Raw genomic sequence first — 14,339 nt, forward strand, 5'->3', positions numbered from 1 at the left:
CGGAGGTGAGATCTGCTGGCTGAATGCTAGTTTGGCCGACAGCTATTTCTCCCCAGCTCCCAAACCAAAAAAAAAAAAGATGGCACAATCGAGTCAACATCTAATTGCCCAATCCCTATCTCCTCTGACTTCTGACACCGGTGGAGAAAATGGGAGCACGCCATACACATTAGATAGTTGACTGACCCTGCCGAAATCTTCAGGTTCAGCCAACTTCCAGCCAGGGTTTATAGCCTGCTTAAAATAATTTCTCTTCGGGCTCATTCAGACATCAATTTTTGCGTATATGTTCTATCCGTGATTTTCTATGATATTCAATGGGCCATTCATATGTCCCATTTTTCCTCGGACAGAGTGGTCCTCAGAAAATATCAGGGACATGTTTGAATTTGATCCGAGGGTCCTATTAAAATCGTCAATGCAAATCAATGGGTCTTGACTTGCAGTCCGATTTTCATTGACTGTCAGAATGGAGAAGGTGGAGAAATTAAAAAAAAAAAGAATTTCTCCAGATACAACCACATCGGATGACACTCATACCACACTCTTATCAAACTCTGATCAAAATCGATCCGGTTTTCTCTTCCGTGAAAATATCGGATTTCTGAATGAGCCATTAACTACACAAAACCGAAACCAAATCTGTAACAGGTCTTTTGCCACATACAATGGATGTCTACCTCATTCCTTTCTCCAAAAAAGAGAGCCTCTAGTTAATTAATTCCTACATAATATATAATCAATAGACATTGATTAAATCAATAGGAATAATGTTAAGCAATGTTTTTAATGGTAGTGAAGAAATGTAACAAAAGCTTTGTACTTTCTATAGTTAGCTTGCACGGTCATAATGTACAGAAAAACGTATAAGGTCTATGTGCAATTATTGTATTCCTTAAGTAATTATAACAATGGTATTTACTGAAGATAAAACATCAGATAGAAATATTCATAACATAAATAGTTATCATATCAGCTTGACAGCAGTGCGGTATTACATTTGCATCTCCACGCTTTTCAGATGTTGATCAACTCTGATTTTTGACACAAATATTACAAATATTATGGTTCAAATGAGTTGATCATAGATGTGGCCAGAGCTCCTTTGTTGTCCATAGATTAGAAGATATTAATATATCAAGGTTAAGTATATAACCTGAAACATGGTGCATAGTGATGTGCAAATAAAAAGCACACTATAATAATATTAAGGTTTTTTTTTAAGGCTCTGCATACCTTCATGTAGAATTTTTGCTTCCTATATGCAAAATAAAACTACTTTCCAGAGAGTCTTCTTTAAACATTTTCTATCATTTTTCTGCTGGGAAGTGTCTGTAAGTTCTTTATCTAGCTGAATGCTTTGTAAAAATTGTACAAAACTTTCAGGACTTTTGTTCCTGATGACTCTATGTTCCCTCACTCCATTCTCTCAGTGTTAGAGATAGCAGGAGGGAGAGGAAGGGTTTTTTTCAGAGATCTACAGCAGAAAGGAGAGAGAGTATATTGGAGGACATAGAAAAGGCTATAGATAATCAGGAAAGTACAGAAATGTAGCCGTGCTGATACATGAAAGCAAGTAAGTACAATGTATACATACACACAGACCTCACATCCAGCCTGTATTCAGGGGTGGATTAAGAGTAGCAAGGGCCCCGGGCAGTTTAGAAGGCGCAGCCCCCCCCCACACACACACACACACACCTGATGTATCACATGTCATATGATCCCGTGATAGATCATGTGATAGTTCACGTGAAATTAATTTGGCACAATATTAATATATTAATTCTAATAATTTTTTTTAGGCTGTGTGCCCACTATGCATTTTTTAAGCGTTTCCGCAGCGGCAATTCCGCTGCAGAAACGCTTAAAAAATGCTTGGTAGAAGGCCTGCCATGTTCCCCAATGATAATCCGCATGTGCTATGCACATGCTGTGGAAATTTCCGCTGCAGATTATCATTGCGGAAAAATCCGCAGCACTACCAATTATTTTGCAGAAGCGCAGCGTTTTTACCGCCATTGACTTGCCTTGGAACGCATGGAATCAGCATCACTGTATATGTAGATGCGCATTACATGCGTTTCGATGTGCGGATGGTACCCGGGTCTAGAGAAGAGGAGACTCTCCTCCAGACCCAGGTACCATAGAACCTGTAAAAAAAAGAATAAAATAAAAAATAAAGATTATACTTACCTTCTGATGGCCCCCGGTGTCTTTATCCGATGCGTTCTGACTTGCCGGCAGCTCGCGGTAGACTAAAGGACCTGTGGTGACGTCATTTAGTCATGTGACGGGTCACGCGACCGCTGAAGTCGGCAGGCCATCAGAAGGTAAGTATATATTTATTCATTTTTTTTTACCATTCTTTTACGGTCACACTATATAAATCCATGCAGGTTGCATGGATTTATATAGTGTGACCAAGTTGTCAAGCACTTTCCAAGTGATGCTAAAATCGCTTGGAAAGTGCTTGATAACCCGCATGCGGAAATGCATGTGAAGAATGCTTCACATCCGCATGTCCCTGGCAGGAAAAACGCATGTACTATCCGCATGCGTTTTTTCTGCCAGGGAGAAGCAGAAACGCTCAAAAAAAATCCGGAGCATTTCTGCATCGTGGGCACATAGCCTTACATTAATTGTATGACTTAATATTGAGCACACAAAACCATCTATACACATCAGGAGGCCGCACGTAGCCATCTATACACATCAGGAGGCCGCACGTAGCCATCTATACACAGCGGGAGGCCGCACGTAGCCATCTATACACAGCGGGAGGCCGCACGTAGCCATATATACACAGCAGGAGGCCGCACGTGGCCATCTATGCACAGCAGGAGGCCGCACGTAGCCATCTATACACAGCAGGAGGCCGCACGTAGCCATCTATGCACAGCAGGAGGCCACACGTAGCCATCTATACACAGCAGGAGGCCACACGGCGCTATCTATACACAGCAGGAGGCTGCACGTAGCCATCTATACACAGCAGGAGGCCGCACGTAGCCTTCTATACACAGCAGGAGGCCGCACATGGCCATCTATGCACAGCAGGAGGCCGCACGTAGCCATCTATACACAGCAGGAGGCCGCACGTAGCCATCTATGCACAGCAGGAGGCCGCACGTAGCCATCTATACACAGCAGGAGGCCGCACGTAGCCATTTATACACAGCAGGAGGCCACACGTAGCCATCTATACACAGCAGGAGGCCGCACGTAGCCATCTATACACAGCAGGAGGCCGCACGTAGCCATCTATACACAGCAGGGGGCCGCACGGCACCATCTATAGACAGCAGGAGGCTGCACGTAACCATCTATACACAGCAGGAGGCTGCACGTAGCCATCTATACAAAGCAGGAGGCTGCACGTAGCCATCTATAGACAGCAGGAGGCTGCACGTAGCCAACTATACAAAGCAGGAAGTCGCACGTAGCCATCTATACACAGCAGGAGGCTGAACGTAGCAATCTATACAGAGCAGGAGGCCGCACGTAGCCATCTATACACAGCAGGAGGCCGCACGGTGACATCTATACACAGCGGGAGGCCGCACGTAGCCATCTATACACAGCAGGAGGCCGCACGTAGCCATCTATACACAGCGGGAGGCCGCACGCAGCCACGCACACACACAAACATATACAGACATATACAGTACAGACCAAAAGTTTGAACACACCTCATTTAAAGATTTTTCTGTATTTTCATGACTTTGAAAATTGTACATTCACACTGAAGGCACCAAAACTATGAATTAGCACATGTGGAATTATATACTTAACAAAAAAGTGTGAAACAACTGAAAATATGTCTTATATTCTAGAATGTTCAAAGTAGCCACCTTTTGCTTTGATGACTGCTTTGCACACTCTTGGCATTCTCTTGATGAGCTTCAAGAGGTAGTCACTGGAAATGGTTTTCACTTCACAGGTGTGCTCTGTCAGGTTTAATAAGTGGGATTTCTTGCCTTATAAATGGGGTTGGGACCATCAGTTGTGTTGTGCAGAAGTCAGGTGGATACACAGCTGATAGTCCTACTGAATAGACTGTTAGAATTTGTATTATGGCAAGAAAAAAGCAGCTAAGTAAAGAAAAACGAGTGGCCATCACTATTTTAAGAAATGAAGGTCAGTCAGTCCGAAAAATTGGGCAAACTTTGAATGTGTCCCCAAGTGCAGTTGCAACAAACATCGAGCGCTACAAAGAAACTGGCTCACATGAGGACCGCCCCAGGAAAGGAAGACCAAGAGTCACCTCTGCTTCTGAGGATAAGTTTATCCGAGTCATCAGCCTCAGAAATCGCAGGTTAACAGTAGCTCAGATTAGAGACCAGGTCAATGCCACACAGAGTTCTAGCAGCAGACACATCTCTACAACAACTGTTAAGAGGAGACTTTGTACAGCAGGCCTTCATGGTAAAATAGCTGCTAGGAAACCACTGCTAAGGACAGGCAACAAGCAGAAGAGACTTGTTTGGGCTAAAGAACACAAGGAATGGACATTAGACCAGTGGAAATCTGGGCTTTGGTCTGATGAGTCCAAATTTGAGATCTTTGGTTCCAACCACCGTGTCTTTGTGCAACGCAGAAAAGGTGAACGGATGGACTCTACATGCCTGGTTCCCACCGTGAAGCATGGAGGAGGAGGTGTGATGGTGTGGGGGTGCTTTGCTGGTGACACTGTTGGGAATTTATTCAAAATTGAAGGCATACTGAACCAGCATGGCTACCACAGCATCTTGCAGCGGCATGCTATTCCATCCGGTTTGCGTTTAGTTGGACCATCATTTATTTTTCAGCAGGACAATGACCCCAAACACACCTCCAGGCTGTGTAAGGGCTATTTGACCAAGAAAAAGGAGAGTGATGGGGTGCTACGCCAGATGACCTGGCCTCCACAGTCACCAGACCTGAACCCAATCGAGATGGTTTGGGGTGAGCTGGACCGCAGAGTGAAGGTAAAAGGGCCAACAAGTGCTAAGCATCTCTGGGAACTCCTTCAAGATTGTTGGAAGACCATTTCCGGTGACTACCTCTTGAAGCTCATCAAGAGAATGCCAAAAGTGTACAAAGCAGTCATCAAAGCAAAATGTGGATACTTTGAAGAACCTAGAATATAAGACATATTTTCAGTTGTTTCACACTTTTTTGTTAAGTATATAATTCCACATGTGTTAATTCATAGTTTTGATGCCTTCAGTGTGAATGTACAATTTTCAAAGTCATGAAAATACAGAAAAATCTTTAAATGAGAAGGTGTGTCCAAACTTTTGGTCTGTACTGTACATACACGCATAAACACATTTGAAACACAAAAATACATATAAACAGACATCACACAATGATATCTGCCAACACACACACACACACACACACACGCGCACACACACACACACACACTCATACACACTCACACACACTCTCACACACACTCTCACACACACTCTCACACAAACACACACACACACACACACTCACCATCCCCCGGCTCGGCTCCAGTCGTCCAGCTTCTCTCCGGTGAGGCAGTGCAGCGCGCACTGAGTGACGTCACACTAGCAGACATGGCCGCGCACAATGCCGTGTCTCCTAGCTTTGACGCGGCTGGGCCAGCACACGGGGAAGTTAACAGGTGCAGTGCTGGCCTGGCCGAAGAAGTAGCGGCCGTGCGCCGCTGCTGGGGGAGTGGTCCGGGGGCCCCCCGCCTCTGACTGCCGGTATGTGCCGCGGCGGCATGCATATTTTAATGAGGGCAATCTGACCATGGACCCCCCGGAGCCCCGGGCCCCCTGGAGCCCCCAGGCCCCGGACGGTAGCCCAGATTGCCCTCATTATAATCCGCCTATACCTGTATTACTGGGAGAGCCTCTCCAGCAAAAGAAAAATTTGGAACTTGAAATAGGCTGCAAGCTGCATATCAGGGCCTGAAAATGAATTGAAGGAGTGGAGATTGCAGACTGAAATGTTTGCAATTTTCTTAACAAAATATAAGTACTAACAATTTTTTTATCCATCTTCTCCATAACGGAGAAAATCGGAGCAAACTCTGATCAGACTGATCAAACCCTGATCAGAGTATGATTTTTCTCAGATGACAAAATATAAGCCCGTCTGCACCGAGCCTAACAGAATCTAAATCCACATCGATCAAATGATAATTGGGATGACTACTAAGGTGATGCTAATAACTAATAATAATACAAAACTAGATGAATAGATCCATCAACAGCAGCATGTTGGAGGTCTACAGGTACCAATTTTTCTTTTATACAATATGGGAAAAAAACACGTAGATAAATTACAACAATTATGGTTGTGTCGTTTGCTGACTGCATCGTCTTGGACATTTTTTAAAAGGTATTTTCGGCTGCTTAATTAGGTAGTTGTAGAATGTATTGTAGAATATTTGTTCAATGACCTATTTACTATCCGGGAAGAAATAAAAAAAAATCTGCAGAGCGATATAGATCTTAACTATAGAATTGTTCAGCTAAAGATGGGATTTTCTGCACAAGGCGGCACATCTGTTGCAGCGCTTTCACACCCGCTCGTTATAAAACTGTTTAACTAAGTTTAATATTTAAATGCACTCCTATCCTTACAACCAGATACTGCAGTTCTGAACGTACAAACAAGGGCATATGGACAGTTTATCAAAGTACATAAATTACTCATTTCCCCAGCCAAAAGAAATTAATTCAAGCCATTTTTCACTGTTTGGTTGAAGTATAAACACTTTATCTGCAGGAGACGTTTTCTGGGCATTCTTACCTTTTGGAACACATTATGTGGGAGTGGAGATATGAAACATTTGGCTGGGATAATAATAAAATAAAATAGACACATTTTTCTTACTAGAAAGGAACTTTCCTCCACATCTTCCCCAGAAATGCATTACAGGCGCCTCTGGTGGGTAGATCTTTGCACATATATTTGATCTAGTTGGTGGAAGTATACTCGTACATAGCACATTTTATTTTTTTTTTACACAAATTGACCAAAGCATCATAATGTATCATGATCAAAGGGATCTTCTACAGAAATATATATATATGTGTATATATGTACACATACTGTGTATATATATATATATATATATATATATATATATATATACTGTATTTATAGATAGATATGTTGTTTATTTGACTACAAAATTGTAGTGTTCCGGACCACCCATATACTATAAGCGTTTGAACAGTTTATTCTGTAGTGATGTTCTAGAATGTCACTGTAAATCCCTCAGCGATGGGATGGTCTCATGACAGTGGCTCCGCTCACGTGACCACACATGGGTGTCACCACAATTCACTGCGGCCACTCCCCTCCCGATGACAGCATCAGTGATGCTGACTTCCGGCACGCGTCGGCGCTGCATGCGCGAATCTACAGTAGTCTATCTTGCATAGACAATGTGACACATATCTTCATTGGCTCTCTGTGACTATTTAAGATCCGGCCTATTATTGTGATGCCACTCCCCCAGAAGAAGGTACTCCAGCTGAAACGCGCATTGGGGTCATCATGGCACCACAATACATGATTGAGGTATTAATCTTTTAATACGTACATATACTTTCTGCAAAACATATATCTTCACCACTATGTATATACTTATATCAGGGTATCAGCTGCCCCCAGGTTCTATATGACTTTGTTGCATGCAATTACTATTTATCAACTATGGGTTTATGGCTACCTGCTAATGTCCTGTTTTGCAATTTGTTATATATTTTGTATATCATATATATACTATTATTTGCATTTCTCTATTGCGGTGCCAAATTTTGGTCACTCATTGTCATAACCCTAGTCTACAGTACTTTGTACATTTTTAATATATATATATATATATATATATATATATATATAATTGATTCATTAAAAATAATTTTTATTTTTCTACCCTCTGGGTTCTTTTGTGCAATTTTTCTATATGCTCTAATGTCACTGCATATGAGAGCAGCTGTACAACATTGTGTAGCTGCAGGAGTGGGTAGCCAGCTGTCCGACTCTCACTATAGAGAAGGCAGAGATGGTTTATTAATGTATCTGCCTTCTTGATTACTGTATACACAGCACTGAACAAGTGCTGTGTATGCAGAATAAGAAGTGCTGGCTGCTTTCTTTTCTCCGGAACTCAGTGATGATCATGTGTTTGCTGTGTGTAGTTAAGAAGCGGGAGTTACCGGGTCAGTTCGGCTATGCAGAAAGCTGAATTTCCCCTGTAACTGGGGCTAATATATCAGTTAGTATGGAGTGGGCTACCAACAACATGTGAAACCGGCTCTGGAGGTGTAGAGGTAGCATCCTATTCTGGCCTGAAGCCGAAGAAAGTTGCAATATTTACCATGTTTTCTACCAAGAAATGTTGCTTTATGTGAAGTTTGACAGTACATATGTTTTTAACTTTTTACACCGGACTCTGGCTCTACTGAATTGTCGCATGAGTAAAAGGTCCCTATGCCATAATACCATTTATGGCCCAGAAAGGGGTAAGCAACCAGTCCCCACAAAGCACGCGCACACTCAGGGGTACTGTAGCAGGGTGTTTTGGGAGATGAAAAGCGATGTCGCCCAAATCCCGCCCAAATAGGGCCAGTAGACGAATGAACCAGTCATATGACTGTTATCCTACAGCTAAAGTTATTTGGCACTGAAGTTATTTTACATATAAGTAGGGATGGGTGGACTGGTGGAAGTTCGAGTTCTGGTACCTGATCCAAACTTTTGAGAAATTTTGGTTCGGGTACCCAAACTTCCACCAGAACCCGAACCCCACTGAAAGTAATGGAGACCCAATCTCTCTCTCTATCTCTCTCTATTATGATTGCAGGACATTTCTATTTGTCCACCTCTACATATAAGTCCTCTCATTCAGGATCCTTATCACCAGAGTGGAGAGGGAAAATAAAGGCTGTCCCCAGAGGATCGGTCCTGTCCTATATTGTACAGAACACACATTCATGTGAATGGCTACTTGCAATGCGAAATGTCTCCTGTGATGGCACTACAGAGAAATTGGACATTTATTGTCCTCACAGATTACATCTGACTCATCTACTAGAGTCCCAGCAAGGAGGGATTTTATTATTCGCTTATTGTCAAGGGATCCTTCTGAAGACCCCATACACATTAGGTGGCCGTTGGCAACTTTCTCTCCCAACCTTTCCATACGCAGGAAAGCTTGCTTTTGTGTTTTCTATGAGAATCGATGCCAGACATCTCTGATGGCGTCTTATCTCTGAGAAAACAAAAGGATTGACAGTCCGAAATGAGACATGTCGGATCCTTACCTCCCCTGACAGTCATCTGTCCAGGACCTCCATGAACATTAGTCAGTCAAACCCATCGATATCTGTGGACTCAGCCGACTTTAGTCTAATTTGTATGGGGATGTAAGACCTCATTCAGACATCCATTTTTCACCTATGTGATCTGGATTTACAATGAACAATTAACAATGAACTGGGTTTGTCTGTACATAGTGATTCAAGTATATTGTGCCAAGTACTACTCATATAAGAGAGTGGTGGTGTCACGGGTGTGTCAGAAGTGACAGAAGCCCGGCAGTTGGTTGCAAGTGATCTCTACGTTTGGCATTACAGACATCATCTTAGAGGCTGTCTTTAGGACCCAGCGGCTATCTTCCTCTGGCTAATTAACACCCTGCCTGGGTGTATAAATACCTGCTGTGTTTCAGAGGGAGGTGCTGGTGATATTCATTACTACAGGTGATGGCTTTAGCAAGAGCACTACTTCGTCCTCTCTGGAGCTTTGAGGACTTGTGCGCATTTGGCTGGAGTTGTCTCAAGCTAAGAAATTTCCCCCTGTTTGAGTACTCTTGTTGTCTATAGTGTTTAGTGGAGATCGACTAGTGCTCATCTACTCCCTTCCCTAGCCTTATCCATATGCCAGGGAAAGACAGGGCGAGGCCCGCATGTAGCAATTGGTGAAGAGGCAATACAGGGATGTTAGGGGAGACAGGGTGACGCTAGATCAACCTAGGAGGTCTCCACTTACCCCCTTTCCCTAGTGTCTAAGCTCCCTTTCCCTCTTCCCTTTGTGTTGCACTAAGTCTCTCCCACACCTTGCGTGACATTATCGCCAGCTAAGCACATTTTGAAAAGGAAAAAAAAAACCTTACACTTTTTTTTTCTCACCTCTGTGTGATTTTGGGCGTGGACTTTTTTTTCCTTTCTCCCTTGGCATGGGTACTGTTGCAGAGCTTGCAGAGCAGTTCCGCTGTCTGTCCCTGCAGGTGAATGAGCTCCGCTGTGAGGTTCAGCAGCAACATCAGCGGCTAGAGGTCGCTAATGTGGGGGTCTCTGCAGGTAGGCCTGTCCAGCCTGAATCCAAGGTTGTCCTCCCGGACAGGTTTTCAGGAGATAGGGACAAGTTTTTTGTATTCAAGGAGTCCTGCAAACTGTATTTTAAGCTTCGTCCTTACTCCTCTGGAAATGAGGAGCAACGGGTTGGTATTGTGATCTTTCTACTGCAGGGAGATCCTCAGTCGTGGGTGTTTTATTTACCGCAGGACTTGGTTTGTCTCCAGTCTGTGGAGGGTTTTTTTCGGGGCTCTGGTCCTCATCTATCCTTACCAGTCACCGTCACATTTTGTTCAAGATAATTGTAATTGCTTTTGTATGTAACCCCTTTTTCACATGTAAAGCACCATGGAATAAATGGCGCTATAATAATAAATAATAATAATCTATGATGACCCTGACCGAGTCGCCTTGGCTGAGTCTAGGCCATGTTGCCTTCAGCAGGGAAATCGCTCAGTGGAGACGTACAGTTCGGAATTCTGAAGATGGGCAACGGATTCCAAATGGAATGACTCGGCCCTTAGAAGTCAATTTTGTGAGGGGTTTACTGAAAGGTTGAAAGATGCCTTGGCATTATATGAAACCCCTCAGTCCTTGGAGGCTGCCATGTTGTTGGCCATCCGTCTTGATAGGCGCCTTTGGGATAGACGGGTGAAACCACCTTCTCCGGGGCCTTCTTGTCGGGGGTTGTGTACCTCTGCTAGGGAAGCGGTCTGGGGGTGAACCAGTACTGGGGGGAGGTGGAGGAACCCATGTAGTTAGGGGGTGTCTCTACATCATACATCTCCCCGGAGATTCACAGGATAAAAGGAATGTTTTTTTGTGACAAAAAGGGACATTTTGTTGGGACCTGTCCTGCAATTCCTAAACAAAAGGAGTCTCGATTAACTCATGGTAATTTGGAGTTCCAGATTTCGAGGATTGTAGATTCTCATCTCCAACGTCGATCTCTACAATACTTGGTGCACTGGAAGGGTTATGGTCCAGAGGAGAGGATGTGGGTTTCAGCATCAGGGGTGAACGCTCCCAGGTTGGTTCGCTCATTCCAGACCTCTTATCCTGAGAAACCCGGACCTGAGTGTCCAGAGGCCACTCGTAGAGGGGGGGGGGTACTGTCACGGGTGTGTCAGAAGTGACAGACAGTTGCCCTGCAGTTGGTTGCAAGAGATTTCTACGTTTGGTATTACAGGCATCTTATTAAAGGCTGTCTCTAGGACTCAGCGGCTACCTTCCTCTGGCTAATTAACACCCTGCCTGGGTGTATAAATACCTGCTGTATTTCAGAGGGAGGTGCCGGCGATATTCATTACTACTGGTGAAGGCTTTAGCGAGAGCAGTAATTCGTCCTCTCTGGAGCTTAAGGACTTTTGTCTGGAGTTGTCTAAAGCTAAACTATTTCCCCCTGTTTGTGTACCCTTGTTGTCTATAGTGTTTAGTGGAGATTGACTAGTGCTCATCTCCTCCCTTCCTTAGCCATAGCCATATGCCAGGTAAAGACAGGGAGAGGCACGCGTGCAGCGATTGGTGAAGAGCCAATCCAGGGACGTTAGGGGAGACAGGGTGATGCTAGATCAACCTAGGAAGTCTCGACTTCCCCCCTTTCCTTAGAGTCTGGGCTCCCTTTCCCTCTTCGCTTAGTGCAACACAAAGTCTTTCCCACACCTTACGTGACAGGTGGCCTACTGGAAGATTCCCCTGTTCTCCTGTGGGCCAGTACAAGCCTGACCATGTCACTATAGTGGTTATTTTTTGTATACCATGTTCTGATCTTAAAAAAAAATCTAAAATCTATCCATTTCATCTTCCATTACATCTGCAATTTTACTCACCAAGGTATTAAAAAATGGATGCTCTGCAGCATGAAAAAAACATTGTGTCCTTTTTTCCCATCCAATGTCATGTCTATCCAACCATTATACAGCCAGGTCAGTTTACGACGTCTTACACAAAGGAGGCATTGTTTTATCCAGAATCTCTCGCAGCAGAAAGTCATGGTGGTTTAACACATTAAAAAATGGTGTCTATTATATATATTGGACTAATAAAACATATTATAACTTGCAGAGAACATGGCAAAACTTAAGAGGGAACGTAACCAACAGTGTTATTTTTGCTATTGAAGTGGATTTAGTTGAGGTTGTGTTTTTTTAATAGTTTTTTTTTGCCTTTTAATAATGCCATAACCTTGTGTCACTTCTCCAATACAAATGTGTTATGATTTCTGGGATATAGGTTGAACAATCCAAGCTTTTAAAAGAATCTGGAAATACAATTACTAAAAGCTCGGATCTGAATCTCACACCTCGGCCTGGGAAAGAAACCGAAAAAAGCAGAACTGTGGTGCTAGAACCTGTTAAGCTCGGATAACAATTTTTTATTATTTTTTTTTCTCCAGAGTGAGACAAATCTCAGAATACTTTTTGGCTCAGTTTCTATAAGGAGGAGGGAAAAGAAGAAAAAAAAAAGGTGAACTTAAAAATCTGTTTACTTTTTTGGCTGTTCTCATAGTTGGACAATTCCCCAACTGTGGAAAAGTTACACTCCAGCGGAGGAAATTATGGAGATTTTTTTTTTTTTTTTCCTTAGGTCCAGATGTTTGCAAAATGGTGCTGAAAAGAGGAGGCCTCACCCCAAGCAGGATGAACAGATATTGATACATAACCCCCCATATGGTGGCACCTCGCCAAAAACCCCCCCTCTCACATACATGATACACCCCCAACAATGTAAACTCCTTCTCCTTAGCTGGACGGCGATACAAAGTTCACGACTGCTTTCGATTACCAGTTTCGCATTTTTAGAAATAGGATCTCCTCTATGCTGTATCCTGCAGATCCCTATGGTCTTCGACTTTTTGTCCTCAATGGTCAAAGTAGAGGTCGGAGGACAGGTCATCACTCTACTATTTTAAGAACGCTAAAAGAATATAGACCGAGTCGCTCAGTCCAAATCCTCATCTCTTTCTAGAAACGAAAGCTGCTGAAAGTCAATTTCCCAACAAATCTTATCTGGAAATCTGAGAATTTTGCAATACCTTACTTCCCCTGTAGAGGCAGTGCAGGGAAATCTCCCACAGATTGAAGCTGGTCGCTGACAGTACTAACGGCATGGGCCCATAACCTGTTGCAGTTGATTTCAACTTTCAGCAGAATTATTCATCATACAGATTGTTGATGCATTAAAAGGATTGTCAAGGACTCTTTTATTTTTTTTTACTACGGGCCTAAAAACTAATGGGCAGGTAGTAATTGTCTGCAGTGCTGACGTCACGTCGACAGAACTGCAGCCAATCTGTGAGCTCAGCGCCTCACTGATTGGCTTGATCACAAAGTTAGCACCTATCCTGTGAACTTGTAATATCCCATTTAAAGTGAATAAGTCACCACTGGTTTTTGCTAGGTAATCTGAGAGCAGCATGATGTAGGGACAGAGACCCTGATTCCAGTGATACATCACTTACTGAACTGCATGTTGATGTTACAATAAAATCAGTGTTTTATCAGCAGGAGATTATCACTACAGGACTAGGTATCTTGTGCCTCCTGGTCAAATCCTTCTACCACCATCTTTCTGCCTCTGCACAGTGTACACAAAAAGCAACCAATCAGTGTTGTGGGTGGGGTTACATAGAACTCAGCATTCCAAGCTTTGCTAGATCTGCAGCAGAGAAAACTGTGATTGTATCAAGAATGACAGCACACAGACCAGTAAGTGACACATCATTGGAATCAGGGTCTCTACCCCTACATCATGCTGCTCTCAGATTACATGGCAAACAAACCTGCAACAGAGATCTTTACAAAACTTTCAAACAATGCTGGAGTCAGCAGACTTTTCTCTTCATGTCATGTGTCTGTCTGACCTTGTACTAATTCCCGGTGTTTCATGTGAATATTCTCACCCTTTTCTTTCCCAACCGGCTGCTCTGGTCTGTGAATGTTATATGGTTCTAACCCATTACAGCTTCATAAACGTTAATTATCAAAGAATACGACTTCTACG

At 43.3% G+C, this 14,339-nt stretch overlaps 1 long non-coding RNA gene across 1 annotated transcript in view; it reads left to right on the forward strand.

Annotated features, from left to right (window-relative positions):
• Positions 1 to 13,901, forward strand: part of LOC141171582 (uncharacterized) — a 67,890-nt gene extending 53,989 nt beyond the window's left edge. Inside the window, exons 3-4 of the long non-coding RNA XR_012252348.1 lie at positions 12,733 to 12,803; positions 12,924 to 13,901. This is a non-coding gene — a long non-coding RNA (uncharacterized lncRNA). The remainder of the gene's footprint in view (positions 1 to 12,732; positions 12,804 to 12,923) is intronic.
• The last annotated feature ends 438 nt before the right edge of the window (positions 13,902 to 14,339 follow it).

The sequence above is a fragment of the Phyllobates terribilis genome, unplaced genomic scaffold (assembly GCF_046119375.1).
Source record: "Phyllobates terribilis strain yellow unplaced genomic scaffold, ASM4611937v1 Scaffold_12__6_contigs__length_324123572, whole genome shotgun sequence".
In the NCBI taxonomy this organism is placed as follows: Eukaryota; Metazoa; Chordata; class Amphibia; order Anura; family Dendrobatidae; genus Phyllobates; species Phyllobates terribilis.